This window comes from Neopelma chrysocephalum, unplaced genomic scaffold (assembly GCF_003984885.1).
Source record: "Neopelma chrysocephalum unplaced genomic scaffold, ASM398488v2 Primary Assembly neopelma1_23, whole genome shotgun sequence".
Taxonomy (NCBI): Eukaryota; Metazoa; Chordata; class Aves; order Passeriformes; family Pipridae; genus Neopelma; species Neopelma chrysocephalum.
In genome coordinates, this window is record NW_020897691.1 from 13,100,533 (window position 1) to 13,116,606 (window position 16,074).

Here is a 16,074-nt window from a genome sequence, read left to right on the forward strand (position 1 = left end):
ATCTTAAATCAGACTGCAACTGGAGAAATTCATTGCTGAAAAATTGTCTTGGCCTGAGGTTCAGGACAAGCATCATTTAGGATTGATGACATGCTCAGGCTTTGATACGTTATGGTGTATTGAACCTTGTGACAGGTTTTATTGAGTAATTTTCATCTTGTGGGAAATAAAATGTTGGGTTGAAAATCAACTCTTTTTAATGTCAGTTTCAACATTTTTAGGATACTTGTGTTTTGATTTTGTTGCACCATATGCCACCAGGGTTATGCATTGAACTTTATTAAAAATCCCTAAACAATTTCTAAAATAATGTATTCTATAATACACTATTGTTGCATGGTGCAGAGGGAAAACGTAATGGTCCCGATCAGGTTAATTGACCCTGTGTTAGACCCTTCTCTACCAAACTGAATAGACCTGTGGCCTGTGCTAACAGTGCTTTGCCTTAGGGATCACAAAGATTCCGCCTCATAGCTTCACACTCCATTGGTTGCTTGCAAATATTACTGTGATGTGCTACTCCTTCTGTATAGGTCTGAAAAACACCTGTGTGCCTTAGGCGTGCAGCACAATTTAATTAGCTGAATTTAGATGCCATTGAGAATTTCCTAGCAAAGTGTAGGAGCATCCTAAAAGTAGAGACACAGTAAGGGTCACTAGCACAGTGCTTACAGATGAGACTCTGAAATAATGTGGTGACCTGAGGAATATGATGTGGAGGGAGAAGATGGAGCACCTCTACCAAGAGTGCAGTGGAGGTCTGGGAAAGGCAGCTTTCACTTGCTGTTTAGAGGGAAGTTCTTTATTCCAAAGCCATCACTTTGAAAATAAAAGCCCCTCCACTAATCCACTAATGTGATTAGTTACCTCTTGAGGCTAAAAATAGAGGCAATAATAGTCTCCCAGGTGAATTAAAATTGCTTTTGTCCATATACATTTTTGTAATTGAAAAGTTTTTTCTTGTAATGCATTTTGAAATAAAATGAAGTAATAATAGTAAACAGAACAAAACTGGGGAGGACTGCAGGACTATCCAAGATGCAGCTGTATTCTGGCCATTTTCTTTGAGTGTCTTTCCTTCATTCACCTCAGATAAATTCCCACAGCTAATACAGCTATTAATTGTGTTCAATAAGGTATACAAAAGTAGCAATTATGAAAGATACCTCTTTAAATAGGCCCTAGAGAAGATATCAGAAATGTACACAAACTTAAATTAGAAGAAGTTGATTTGGCCACTGAGTAGCTCTGTGTATCATATTACTGTGTTCTTTCCATGTGCCAGGAAGAGAAAGGACAGAGGAAGCGACTTTCCTTTTTTAAACTCTGATTCTGGAAGCTGCTTAAGGCAGCTGTTTCTTTTTTTTATCTGCCACATAAGTATTGTGTTTTAAAAGTACTGATTTCTACAGAATAGTACTTAAAAATGTTCTGTACAAGGAAGCCTATCTGTAACCAGGCTTTTCTCCCTCCAGCTTCCCCACTACACACACATGCACAAGTATTCATCATTTCACCTCCTTCTCTGCAGTAAGCATACAGGACATTGGTGTCATCAGCCCTATCTAGACAAAAAAATCTATCATCTGTATTCTGCACAAGGTCAACCCATCTGTTAGCACACAGCAAGTCAGTTCATAGAAGTAAAAAATAATAGCAGAAGCATGGAGCCACTGATACCAGTGAACCAACTTGCCTATTTGGTGTGTGTTGTACTAACTCATGTTATGAAATTTCAGACTGTGAATTGCTCATGGAGCAAACAGCAAAGGAGAGAGGGGGTAGCAGTGGATATTTAGGATATTAGTATAATTACAGATGGAAGAATATAACTGTTCGTTCCATGCATATCTAGGAAAAGGCATACCAGTTAACCATAGAATTACAAAATCATAGAATCACAGAATGGTTTGGGTTGGAAGGGACCTTAAAGATCATCTCGTTCCAACCCTGCTTCTGTGGGCAGAGACACTTTCCACTGGCCCAGTTACAAACCCCCTGCTGTGGGGTGGACGCCTTCCACTAGACCGGGTTGCTTAGAGCCCCATCCAACATGGCCTAGAACACTTCCAGGGGTGGGGCATCCACAGCTTCTCTGGGAAACCTGTTCCAGTGCCTCACCACTGCTATAGTAAAGACTTTTTAAGATCAAAAGTAAGTCAATCCTCCTTCAGCTTAAGGCCATTCACCCTTGTCCTATCACTACATGCCCTGCTAAAAAGTTCCTCTCCAGCCATTTTATAAGCCCCCTTTCAGTACTGGAAGGCTGCTATAAGGCTTCTATATATACCACTTGTTTCTCTACCTGGGTTGGGAACTTCCTCATTTGAAATAAGAAATGTACATGAGCCTCTTGCATTTACTGTAAAAGTAAAGCTCTCACTAATAAGGTGATGCAATTACTTTCAGCTTTATCTAAGTATTACTGTTTATTACTTTTAAGGCAGATAGAATATAATTTTTCACAGCACCAAGCACCATAGGAAAATTAATATATTCAAATCATGGCTCGTGGTAACTCAAGATAAATGATTTCTTAATGATTGTTTTCATTGTTGGTGATGTCTTATTAAGCTGAAAATTGCTTAATTGACCAGATCCTCAAAATAATAAAGTAAACCCAGAGTGTTGAGACTTGGCAAGGAATAAGCCACTGGAAGCAAGGTATTTATAGTCAGGAATGGGCAATATTAGTAATGTATGGTGATAACCATCCCATCTATGCATTTTGGAATGTGATTTGATATCTTGAAAGAGAATTGTTGGTTTTGGAAAGCAAACTTATGCAAGGAGTACATCAGAAAGATGTTATCTCTTTAAGACTGTAGTATTTCTCCCCACCTCCTCAGAATTATGCAGACCGAGAAACTTTGAAACCAACCAAAAGTCAAAAAACTACTGGACAAAAAAATCATCCGACTGTGGAAATTTTTAAGTCAGCTTTTAAGTAGTTGATTTTTTTGCTGTTGTTTGTAAGTAAGTTTGTATTATTTGCTTTCTTTTTTTATTTTTCATTTTGAGATTCTGTTTTTCTCTTAATTTGTATTTGCTTTTCTCCATAAATGTTTGAAAGTATTTATTTTTATGATGTTTGAGGGTACTTAGTTTCAGAAAATTAAAGCTGAAATATTCAATTGATTGCAGGGAAAGAGGCTTTAAGAAATGCACCAGTCATTGTGAAAACCGTTGGCACTGGGGCCGTAATGTAGAGCCCCAACAGGATGTGCGTAGATCGCGTAGATGACAGCTGATGCATGTCTCAGAATAGCTGTTGTGAAGCACAGATGATTTGGTATTCACGTGCAGCTGTGTGTTGAAACACATTTTTGACATTTTGGAAAAGCCTTCAGTATGGAGTGAAAGCATTTGCAAACCATAACTCTCCATTCCCTTTTCCCTATCTTTTTCAGCCTCATGTAACCTAACGAGTTCCTCTTGGCTAAGGTGTTCTCCTACAGTGTTTGTACTGCAGTTCACCCAATGGGGCCTCATTCACAGCCTCATGGTGGGATGGTTATAATACCAACTATCATGGCTATTTGTGATGTTCACCTCTGGACATGGGCATAAAGACACCTGGTTTTGAACAGGACTAGTGGGATATAATTCTCACAGTCAGAGAGAGAGAAGTGCAGTCTATCAGGTGACTTCTTCGCTTTCAGTTCCAAATGCAGTCTTGAAGTTCTGTCAGTAGACTTAAGAACTTAGGTTAGGTATTTCTAGTGCTAAGACTATTGGCAGCAGCTCTTCATACTTGGCACCTCAAAAGGACCAAGCCTGAAAGGTAAGGAAAGCTTATTGTTGGTGTCAGCAAAAAGTCAGCATTCAAGGAACAGGCTGGGGCAAAGATTACCATGCCAATGTGTGCATGAGTCTGTAACTGCCTGTAACTGTCATGATACCTCCACCCTTGTCACACTCAAACATGTAGGAAATTATTTGCAAGACTAGAAAGAAAAGTCAAAGACAATTAAAGTAATTAATTCTCAACTACATTTGCAATTACAGCAAGTTGCCAGATGATTTTTATTAGTAAGGGATGAACACACAACAGTAACAACAGAAAACAGTATCAGAAAAAAAGTCTAATCTCTTTTAGTTAAAGGGCCATGAACATTGGTCAGTGTAATCCCATGAGAGTTTTTGTCTCCCCCATTTAATTAATTCCTTGTGTGAGGATGAGCTGAAGATTATTCTCCTATAAAATGCATTTACTCTCTCTCACATAGGTAACTGAACTCAGAATAAAGGCTCTATAATCTTTTCCGTACCGTGGCTGCCTATGGAATTTATCACTGTGAAAAGGTGACTGACTCAACTCCTGAACTGATTTGTCTTGTCAGTGGAGAACAGACTTGTATAGCTGCTGAGTCACAAACTGTCTTGCATAATTGGAAGGGTAAGACAAGCTTGTTGAGTGACTCAGTTTTCAATTTGATACTCCTCTCATTCCCAAATGCACATGCACCTGTATTTTGAGACAGCAGGGGTAGTTAATTACAGTTTGAATCATTTCAGTGGTACCCATGGAATGTCTCCTTCTGAAACATTCTGCTGTTCAGTTCTCTCTCCTGTAACCCCCGGGGATCTGGCCAAGTGTTTCTTCCTTCACACAGGGGAAAAAAAAATCTGTGTTTTCCATCACTACTAAAACCAGTCACCCTTACTATCCTAACAGATCCCCCCACGGAGCTTAAATCAAAAGCACAGTATCAATACTTTTCACCCTTTTTAAGGGACTAATATTGCCCTATTTAAAGGACTTATCTATAAGCTATTTTCAATAGTAAGTTAGGCTTAGGAAAGAAGGTGGATCTTTTATATATGTGTGGACTTCGGGAAGGGTGGCATAGAAATCATAAGCCAAAATCTTGCTGCAGGTGTAGGCATATTATTTTGACTGCTGTTTGTGGAAGAAAACGTTGGCCTTTTAGCTCAGAAGACTTGATGCTCAAGAGGAATTAGAGAACACTTTGCATTGAGAGTTGTTTGTCTGATGCTCTATCAGCCAAAGAAACAGAGGCATGTAACTGTGCTTTAAGAAGATGCTAGCCATAACTCTGGAGAAAAAAACTATCTTGAAGACAGTCATCTACTTTATGGATGTCATTGTTTCCTTTATAAAACCTATTAGGAAGTGCAATAGTCATTCTTCTGAGCACTGTATAGTATCCTACAAGCATTAACTCTTTACAGCTGTACTAAGAAAGGAAAATACTGTCCTAGCCAAACAGAGCAGGATGTTGACACAAGCAGCAATGAAATCCCTTGCCAGAAGCCCCATGTTCACCTTGTGGCAGAGCAGGCTCCTTGCTGGTACTTCACTCTGCCCATCACCCAGCTCTGCCTCCAGCTCTAAATGAAGGCTTTTCACTGACTCAGCCCAGCACATCACCTCTAGGTGAGATTTGTTTATGACTGTAATGGTTTGATTTGGGTAAATTAGCCCTTTGGAAAATTTTAGTGTAGGTTAAGTTTCTGTTTCCTCCTACGTTCTTGAGCAGAGTCTGAACTGAGCCCACATTCACACTGACATATTTCTCGCCCTTCTCACACTGCATGCCAAGGAGCTCCTCTGAGAGCTGCATTTTGATTTGTATGCAGAGACAGTCATATCTTTAACTCCAATGAGTTCTACTACTTCTGCAACAAATCTGAAAATTTCTACTTTCTTACCCAAACCAAAATGAAATTCTGTTTGCCCAGGATGAGCTGGGGGGAGGGGAAAGTGACTCCAAATTCACTTACTTGTACCAATATGCTCCATACAAACAACATGTTGTTCATTGGCCCTGATTATATCTTTTCAGCTGTTTGAATGCTTGAATTAAACCTTCATCTCAGAAATCCCACAGCTATTGGTTATTAGGGAGCTGTCTGAAGACAAAGGTCACCTTCAACCTCTTTTTTACAGTTTTCTCCTGAGTGTTATTAATGGCTTGTGAAAGAACACCCTTTGGGCCAAGACAGACCTTTGGTAGTAGTTTTTTTTCAAAGAATGGTACTCTAATAAAGGTACACTAGTGCAAAGTATTTCTTACAGCTATGTGGTACTACTGAGTTTGAATTACTCTGCCTGTATCTGGGTATGAACCCCTACTTCCCCAAGGTTTCGGGCATCAGAGTTGGGATTTTTGGATCAGCACGTTAGGAAGATGGGACAATAACAAGTCTGGTTGCGATTTGCAGTTGTGTACGTATCTGAGTTCTAGGGGCTAGTTTGGGCTTGTCTGTAGGATCTGGGAAGCATTTCATTAAAAATAAATGTTTTAACTGCCAAAGGCAGCTGCCAGAGCATTCATATAATTAATTTCATTTGCTTTCTGGTTCTTGTCTTAAGGGCATTGGCTAAAGGATACATATAGTCTATTCACTCACCTGGACACATGATCCTTATCACTGAATCTCAGAATGGTTTAGGTTGGAAGGGACCTTAAAGATCATCCAATTCCCACCCCCCTGCCATGGACAGGGACACTTTCTACTACACCAGGTTGCTCACAGCCACATCTAACTGGGCCTCGAACACTTCCAGGGATGGGGCATCCACAACTTCTCTGGGCAACCTGTTCCAGTGCCTCACAACCCTCACAGTAAAGAATTTCTTCCTAATATCTAATCTAAGCCTACACTCTTTCAGCTTAAAGCCATTCTCCCTTGTCCTATCACTACATGTCCTTATAAAAAGTTTAATTCTCCTCTACACTAGTAGCAAAATATCCCACTGCCGATCCTCCACGTAATGCTTCCTGTAGTTTTTAATATTGGGCCTGTCTCATTTGATGCCACATTCAAACTTGCATTAACTTTATTGAAAGCAGAATTTGGCAATTAATTTTAAGTGTTATAGACTTGTAAAATAGCGCACAGTTACTGTCATCTGTATAGCATTCACGCCTAAGAAATTATTTAAGGGAGAAATTATTTAAGTAGAAAGATGGCTGTAGAGAGTCATAAGCCTTAGGGAAACAAAATATCTGTAAGAAAAAAAGCAGAGACATGAAAAGACATGTAGTCTTTTCATGAAAAGAGAGAAGTAGCACTCAGGGGATTTGGATGCAACTTCTAGTTAGATCAAGACTTGCTGTACACCTCTAGGCATTTTGACACTTTCTGTGATTTCTTTCCCATCTATAATACATGGGTAGCAATACACATAGCAGTATTTTAAAGTAATTGCTTGCAAATTGGTTTAGAGAGCCTGAAGTGGAACATAGTTTATAAATGTAATGCAATATTGTTATCATTGTCACATAAAAACCTAGCTTAGTCCATCAATTTAATTGTCACCAAAGTTACGTGGGCCTGAAAGTATGGCAGGATTTCTGATGTTATTTGGAAAATCATCTTGCAAGTGAAATTTTGTCCTTCAACAACTGGCAAGTCTATTTCTTTTCATCTTCAGGGAATAGGATTCTGAAAATTTCCATATAGTACAGGTTTGAAGACTGATGGGCATATTACTGGGTGTGTAAGAGAATTTGGAGAGTGCTTCTTTTCATCTAATCAATCTGTCTTATCACTTGTACTGTACTGCAAACACTTGTTAAACTGTTAAACTGCCCGCTATAATTCTTTGACCAGGTCACAAAGAGTCCGGATACACCTTAGCACCTACTAATCCCATATCAGCTTGGCAAACTTCCCTGTCAGGCCACCAGCTGGTGCCAGGCTAGCGTGTTTTCTGTCTTGTGCTGACAGAGTGTGGATAGATTGCTCTACTCAGACACCTGAATGAAGACAGAGTTGTTTTCAAAGACAGCTACAAATGGTTGAACCGCAGATACGTATCATTAGAAATAACAAATCTCTGGAAAATAAGCTCAGTAGATCAGTAGCCAAGATCAAAATGAAATGTAGGTGTGTTGCTGTGAGAATGTTGACTATGAAGAGCTGGCTTTGCTGTAGCAGATAATGAGCCTACCTTAGACACTGTTCATGCAGTAACAGGCAGTGGATGGTGAGTCTGGCTACTCTTGCACTGTGGTATGTAGGATGCGGGACTTAAGGGCTTTCTATTTAGAGGCATCTTTCAGCACCATCTTTCAGGCCTCTACAGCTGTTGATTTTGGACCACATTAGAATCACAGATTAGAAATACCTCAGGGAGTTATTTTCTCCAATCTCCTCTCAAAGCAGAGTCAACATTGATTACTGACAAGGTATCTCTGGACTTTGTCCAGCTGGGTCTCAAAAAACTCCAAGAATAGAGAGATTCCACAACTTCTTCAGGCAATCTCCTGTTCCCGTGCTTCATTGCTCTCATAATGGGGATTTTTCCTTGATGTCCTATTGGAACCTGCCCTATCCCAATTTATGAGCATTGTTTCTTATTCTCCAGCCATACACTTGGACTGTATCAGTAATTTCCTCTTCAGTACATTAAGGCTGCTGTTAGGTCCCCTGAATCTTGTCTTCTGTGGGCTAAACAAGCCTGGTTCCTTCTGCTTCTTCTTACACTCCAACCCTCTGACCATCTTGGTGGATCCTGCTGGATTCACTCAAGTTCATCTACATCCTCATCATACTGGGAATCGCAAAACTGTTACTTTCTTACAAAAAGAAAGGAAAGAGAGCAAGAACTCTTCCTATGCCTCTAACATACCTTTAGGCCATGTAGCTCTACAACAATAGGGAGGGTTACTTATCTGCTTGCTCTTTATGAAGAGTAAGCAAAGTGTAAGGCAGCAGAGAGAACATTACTAATGTTTCCAAACATCATATGCATACATTCTCACTGAGCAGAGTAGTCCCAGAGATAGACTATGACTTTGAATTGTAAGAGTAGTTATGATCTTCTCTCTAACCCATAAGGGGCTAAATCCTATGTGGAGAATCTGGTCAGAGAGAAATAGAGCCATATAGGTAACAGAATAAACTTAAGAAAACCGTATATTCCAAGATGGCTGGAGATAGAAATACAGGGAATCTGTCATCTATCTCAGTGAGTCTTTTGCCTGCCCCCCCGCTTCTCCTCTCCATGTTTGCTGTAGGGTTTAAAGGACTGCACAGCAACAATTGAGTGGATGACCTGACCCCTTTGAGGAATGAAGGCAGAGAAAAAAAATCTCTGTAAAGAAGGATTATCTTAGATGTAATTAATTTAACTGTCACTAAAGCTGCAGATATGGCAAGATTTCAAACATCACTTTGAAAATTTTCTTGCCATGTCATATAATAGATATATTTTTCATCACAAATTGATGTGTCTATCTCCTGTCATCTTCAGGTAGTAAGCATGTGAAATTTGATATGCAGGTATTCAGTGTTATTTAGAGTTAAATATAGACTCATTTTCTAGATGTATTCTGTGTACTGATGATTGGTGAACTTCAAACCAATTTGCTGTTGGATACTTCAGTGTATTAATTTTGCTTATCTATTATTGAATTATTTTGTGAAGTTATACTTCCTTTTAAATTCACACCAAACTAGTACTCACAACAATTGTATATGCTGTGGAGTTAACATGAAATGTGAACAGTATTTTAAATTATTATTTATATAGGATCTTCTCTTGCATCATTAAATGTTAGTTGGGTTTTCTTTCATTTATCATGCTGCAAAAATTTATTCTGTAAGATGGAAACGGTGTTTGACAACCTTCCTATCAATATATGTGTAACACTGCCAGTGTTGGCTACTAGGTTTGCAGTAAAATCAGTGGTTCAAAGCCATGTAGCATAAGGGTGTGTAGCATTGTTTTCTGTGCTTGATCCCTGTCTACGTACTATTTCTCGGGGGAAACTGCCTACCGACTTTGGCCAAGAAGCAAGGCTTACATTGTTAGGCATGGTAGGAATGCATATAGATGACAGATCTTTCCTGAAACAATTTGCTTTCAGTAAAAAAAGTGTGAATTAACTTCTCAGGATTAAAGGTACAGCTACCAGATTTACCTTACAATATTTTTAGTATAATATTAACAATAGGTCTGTAATCTCTTGAAAATCTCACTATATCATTGTAACTGTTTATTAGCTTAATAAGAAACACACACTTGGCTTGAATTTTGAAGAACTGATTTACCCCATCTGAAGCTGTAGTCTTATGTTTTAGTGTATTTTAATATTTTGTATTTCTATAAATATTTAAGTACACTTTGACACACGTTAGTAAGATTGAGGCTAAAAGAAGGTTCGGGAAATCATCTAATCCATTCCTCCACCTCAATTTAAAATCAGCTATACCTGAATTATTCCTAGTAGATATTTATCCAGCTTAAAACAGAGGCACAGCCAGGATAGGTTGCATCACTGAAGCTGAGAGTACAAGGAAGAAATAAGAACTGAGTATGTATGCACAGTGCAGTCCTCCTTATCTGCCATAGTAACACATAACCTACACAGAGATGCAACTTGTAAGATGTATAAATAGATAGATAGATAGATAGATAATATTATATATAAAAAACACATTTTCAGACCAAATAATTCTCTAGATTGACAAATTAGAATAGAGGCTGCGTGCTCTGGTTTTGGTTCACCTGCTGGGACTTCCCCATCAGTTTGCTCACTCAGTTATGAACTGAGCAATGTAAAGGCCAGCATCTGATGCTTTCTGAGATCCAGAAGTTAAGGGCTCTGTGTAACAGTGCCAGCACCCAGCTCCATCCTGATGGATGCTCATTAAATTAATTGGAAGCTGATAGTTGCTTCTCATGAAAAGATGACTGTACCCCTTGCTGATGATTGTACCCATTGCTGTCTCTGAGCGCAGTGAGCCAGGCAAAGCTGGAAGCACCTGGGACTCACACAGGACTCCAGCAGATTTGGGCAGGTTTGATCTCTCTGTGACCAACCACCAAGGCAGCTGAATCCATCAAAAGCTAGTAGCTTTAAAAGACAGTGAAGGTATTCAGCTGCCCCTCTGCCTTACCCACTTTCATGTAGAGATGCTTCACGTACTGAAATACTCCCCAGTACATGAGAGGAGACCTGTGGGCTTCCGTGGCGTTACTGTACAGCTGTTCAGTGCCCCCAGTACTTCCTGTCTTTGCATTTCTTAACTATGAAGCTTGAAGTGTGGCTGGAAACAGCTGTCTCTTAGAATCCTGGTATACTTGCCACAGCCAACAGGCAGGTTTCAAAAATAAAATATAAGCCTTCACTTTTTTCAGAAAGTTCTGCAATGTGTTTGCAAATACCCCTCTACTTTGACATGTATCATTAATTTTTATTTTGGGTGGGGTTTTTTTCCTACCTAAAACACTGCCCTGTACCATGCATTAGCAATAAGTTTGTTTCATTCTATGGAAATCTATCTTGCTGTTCCTGTGTCCAGTACAACTTGCCTAGATACCATCCAACTTGCCATTCACAGAGGCAGCAATTGGTCACGACTGGGCTGTGAAATTCATTGCTTCCTGGCTGTGTATTCCCGAATGATTCTTCACTCACCGTCAGCTAAACAAAAAGCTTTTCTTTTTCTTCTTAGATCTGTAACACATCAATACCATGCTACCCTTGGGAAGGTCTACCACAAGGCGTTTGATCTAGCCACAAAACCACCTGAAAGGTTTCCACTTGTACAGCATGCTTTCGGAAGAAGGTAGTCCACATGGTATGGGAACACCCGGTGCAGTTTGGGCAGGCTCCCCATCACTTTATGGATGTTATATTGCTTGTTGAAAAGCACTGGCATCATGGATAAGGTGATCCATCAACATGGCTATGTAATATTTATGTTCATGCAATTCTAGGATGGAATTGTTGTATTTCATCAAAACTTGGTGGGTTTTAGAAAACAACACCTTTTCTCTGAATGACTAATTGGAAAGGATCTCCAAAAAGCTATGGAAATGTTCTCATTTTCCAATGCCTCTCTTTGTGAAGGTCTATTTATTCTTTACCTCACTCTTCTAACCTGTCTAAGGCTTTTAACTTCCAGGAAAAAAAACCTTTTTATTACCCCCCAGGTACTTCTCTCTTCACACCTAATATACAGCCTGCTCATTTTCTGCTCAGAGAGTAGTGCTGAGGCAGAAACAGGGGATGTACTTTTTGACAATATGAACTTGCCCCTAGAATCTGCTGTTACTTGTCCTATATCCAAATCTGAGGATCTGCTATGTGTCTTCCGTGCCTGACTCCTGATTGTCATAAAGATGCCCTTGTCTCTGGTTGCAAAGTGCTCCCTATAGTGCAGAAGTTAACTGATCTTAATCTATGGGCATGCAAATATGCAGAAGAGATACCTCATTCCTGTCTGAGAGCAGGAGTTAGAATATTCACCTTTACCAAAGTATAGCAATAGCATTAGGTAATACTTCTCATTAGGACTGCTGATGTGACAGGATCCTTGTCATGTTATACACATGGGCTGTGCTCTTCCATTCAAAGCTGTGACAACAGGCAGAGAAATTCAGTGGCTTACCTGATAATCAACCAAGCTTTCAGCTCCCAGAAATCAGTATTGTTCCACTGGCTCCAGTTAAGTATGCTTGTTTACATCCATCAAGTAGACCTAATTTTGAACTTGTTAATTTGTTGGTTACTAGCTTAATAAAACATGCTGGCACCTGCCATTATCTCTAGAGTCAACAGAAGTCCCAGGGCTATTTCCTGTACATCCAATCTGGCATTTAATAGAGCTATAACTAGATTTGCAGCTCTGTAAGAACTCATGTACAGGTAATGAATCTTCAGAGAGCTATACATGGGTGCCAAGTTGTGGTTCACAAGGAATTCAGGAGCATTACACCCAGGGCTGGCTTCACATGCCTTTCAGGCATAATTGGAGAAGAATGTTAAATCCTTTCCTAAATAAGCAAGAGAGAGGGCCCTGGCACAGGGCATCCTCTGACTCCACAGCAATTACATCTGTATAGCTTTCAGCACTCCATCCCTTTCTAACAGTCTTCTTCCTTCCTAATGAAAAAGAGAAAAGGAAAGCAAAAACACCTGTGGGGCTCAATACTTACAGCACTGTTATCCCCTGTAAATCCAAGTATCTCCACAGGCTTCAACAAAGAATTAAGGTGGATTTTACCAGCTGTGGAGACATTTGGCTTTTCAATTCTTTTCAGCAGTCTGTTCCTCATGTAACCAAGAAGGATCTCTTTACATCAGTAACATTTAGTTATGAAGCTGTTCTGTAACATGAGTAACTTTTGTGAGAGGCTACAAGAAAATGTGAAAATGTGAAAAGTCAGAACTGGAGTGTTTGATGGACCTTACTCAAGCTGGAAGTACCACAGCTGGAAACTAAGTTTCTCTGGTTAATGAATATAGTGAAAGAATTTCCTAGCATCAACCTTTGGTGTCTCACTTCACTCACCTTGGCAATTGATAAATCGTGCTGTCAGAATGACTTACTGATTCATGAGGTTAAAAGGAAAAAAGTTATTTGTCCAGGACCATGAATTGTTACTTTCATTGAATCAATGTGAGCTAGATTACATCAGACCTAATTCTAGCTTAGAAGAGGCTCATTTGTACTGCACATGCAGAAAAGCATACATGAGTTTTATGTGTCTGAGAACTGGCCCTGGGATACAGAACTGAACTGGTAGCAATTTGCTCTATTTGCAGCTAAAAGTTTCACAAATGTCAATTATTATAGATTGACACTTCTATAACTCCATACTTGAAATTAGTACAGATATTATTGGTACAAACTCTTTTGAACAGATGGGTAAACTCCAGACAAACAGGGGCCCATATGTCACCTGTACGTAAGGCACCTGTTGAAACTGCTCTTTCTGAAAATTGATATTCTCCAGAACTCCCAGATGTTGGTAGGTGGTAGCAAAGAGAAATCTACATGTCCACATAATTGCTAATTTCTTGGTCTTCAGAAGAAACTCAGCCAGTCTGTTTCATTACTTTCCTGGTTGCCAGTGTCATTAGAAGCATCAGGCACCAGAGCAGAGACATGATGGGTCTCCCACATGCAGACAGTCCCTCTGCTCTGTGTATTGGCCTTGAAATACTACACATCCTCAAGGTATTTTAACATACGTGAGACTCCAATTTGTTTATATATTCCTTTTCACTACACATTTATGAGCAGTGAAAGTAATTATGCCTTTCCTCTTTCTAGAGAATGAGGAAACTGGAAGCAGAATGTGGCTCATCCAAAAAAATCACTCAAGACCTAGGTCAGGATTAGAAGTCTTTAAGGAAAAAACCCAACAGCTCTTCAGGGGGAAAAAAAAACAAACTAAAAGAGAGGCTTGCTGTCTCCAGATGTATTGTGCACTTACATCGCCCTAACTCCTTTAAAAAAATGATTGGCATCTGTGCAAATGAGTTCTGCCTTTATCTATGTAAATTGAGCATTTCCTTTCACTGGTAAATGACAAATTTTCATTAAATGTGTATCTTATATAAGAGACAGCACAAAGTAAAAAAGTTACTATGTTATTTTTGTGGCTTTGTATGTAATGCTGCTTGGGATTCATGGGAGGGTAAAATGATGAGACTGAAAAATCTATTAATTTTTGGGGGGAAAATCACTTCTCTCTGTCTAATCATTTTCATTATCAATCTACACTGTTCATCTTATTTCAGAAGTGATTGAAATGAGCATAATAATCCAAAACAAGTGTCTTTTGTACGTATGATGACATGATAATCTTTTCATATGACTCATCTGGTTTTGTTTCTCATAACACCATGCAAATGGGCGACCTTGGTAGGATCTAGCAACATAATATGCTCAAGCGCTTCAGGATCCTTGTTTGTCAGTGGTGAATTTTTTTTAATCACCTATTCGTGTAGCTTAATTAGCTAGCTGTCTCTGAGAGTTTTCAACCTTCTTTAACCTCTTCTAATCTAGGTGGCAAAATTTATAGAAATAATAGTTTTCTCTCACCCTCCATTCCTTTCTTAGAAGATTAATATTTTAACAATATTGCTACCTTGCCTTCTACTCAGCTACTGAAATTTTAACTGATGTGTCTCCCAAAGCAGAGGAGACTTGACTGTCATCTATTTGGTCTTTCAAATCCTCCTCACAAATTATAGGGAAGATACCAGATGTTTCTAGATGAGCATTTTGCTCATTTTTGATCATCAGACACATCAGTCAATGCACCCAATAGCTTTGCCTGTGCTGGAACAACAGCAGATTAATTTGTAATTCTTGTTCCATGCCATACAAAGCAGTCTGTATCTGTGATTACCCGTGACATCACATTAACACGCAGCTTTATTTTCAGCTCCGCTTGCATTAACAACCTTGAAGGCCCATTTGCTCTCTGTGGTCCAGTGGCAAAGAGAAAACCAACTGCCCACACACTGGGGATGCTGTAGCTGGGCTCACCAAGCAGAAGCTCAGAAAAGAAAAGAAAACCTACTCATAATTCAGTGCCTTCAGGTAGTTTTAGGGGACCAATAATACCCAACCATAAATTTCTCTCCAGCATTAAGGTCTAAGGGAAAAATGCCAGCAAAGTTCTCCACATGGAAGAATCCTGTAGTGCAGTCTTGGATTTTTCAAGGGGAAAGAGCCTTTCTGTCAGATATATTTTTAGCTAACTGTTAACCATAAAACCTCTAGCATTTACCTGTTGCTCAATTTTTTCCTGACACAACAGCATAGAAAATAAGGAGAGAGGAAGCTTCCTGTGTCTCTGCAACTGTCTCCATCATGACAGATTTGGTCTTGGTCATGCAGGGATTGACACAATATATGAGAAATTTTTGAGCCTTAAAACTCATGACAGCTCAGGAAAGCAACATTGCTCTTTCAGCTACGTTTGCACCAACAGAAAAGTAACTTCTATCTTTTAAAATTTCCAGATTCAAATTGTCTTCCATTTCTGTGGTGAAAGGGTGAAGAAAATGCTTGTCCAAGATGTTCAAAAAACTCTAAAACTTCCCACCTCAGAGAGACTTGAACAACCTCTGTAACTACTTGTGTGGCTTATTTATGTGTATTATTAGTGTGTTGTAACATTGTAACACCAAAGTTTTGCCAGGTTTTTCTGAGTTAGAATGATGGGGAAGGTGTTTTGTTTGGGTTTGTTTGGTTTTTTTTCCCCCTGGAATGGTCAAATTTATCGGAGTTGAAGCCAACATCCAAAAAATGGGCTAATTTTGACCCGTACCCTGAAGCACGGTTAAAAGA

At 39.3% G+C, this 16,074-nt stretch overlaps 1 long non-coding RNA gene across 1 annotated transcript; it reads left to right on the forward strand.

Annotated features, from left to right (window-relative positions):
• Positions 1–6,553: 6,553 nt before the first annotated feature.
• LOC113967429 lies at positions 6,554–14,257 on the forward strand. The gene is made up of 4 exons (XR_003534168.1): positions 6,554–6,593; positions 7,406–7,467; positions 11,437–11,550; positions 14,044–14,257. It is a non-coding gene; the product is annotated as an uncharacterized LOC113967429 (long non-coding RNA).
• Positions 14,258–16,074: the final 1,817 nt, after the last annotated feature.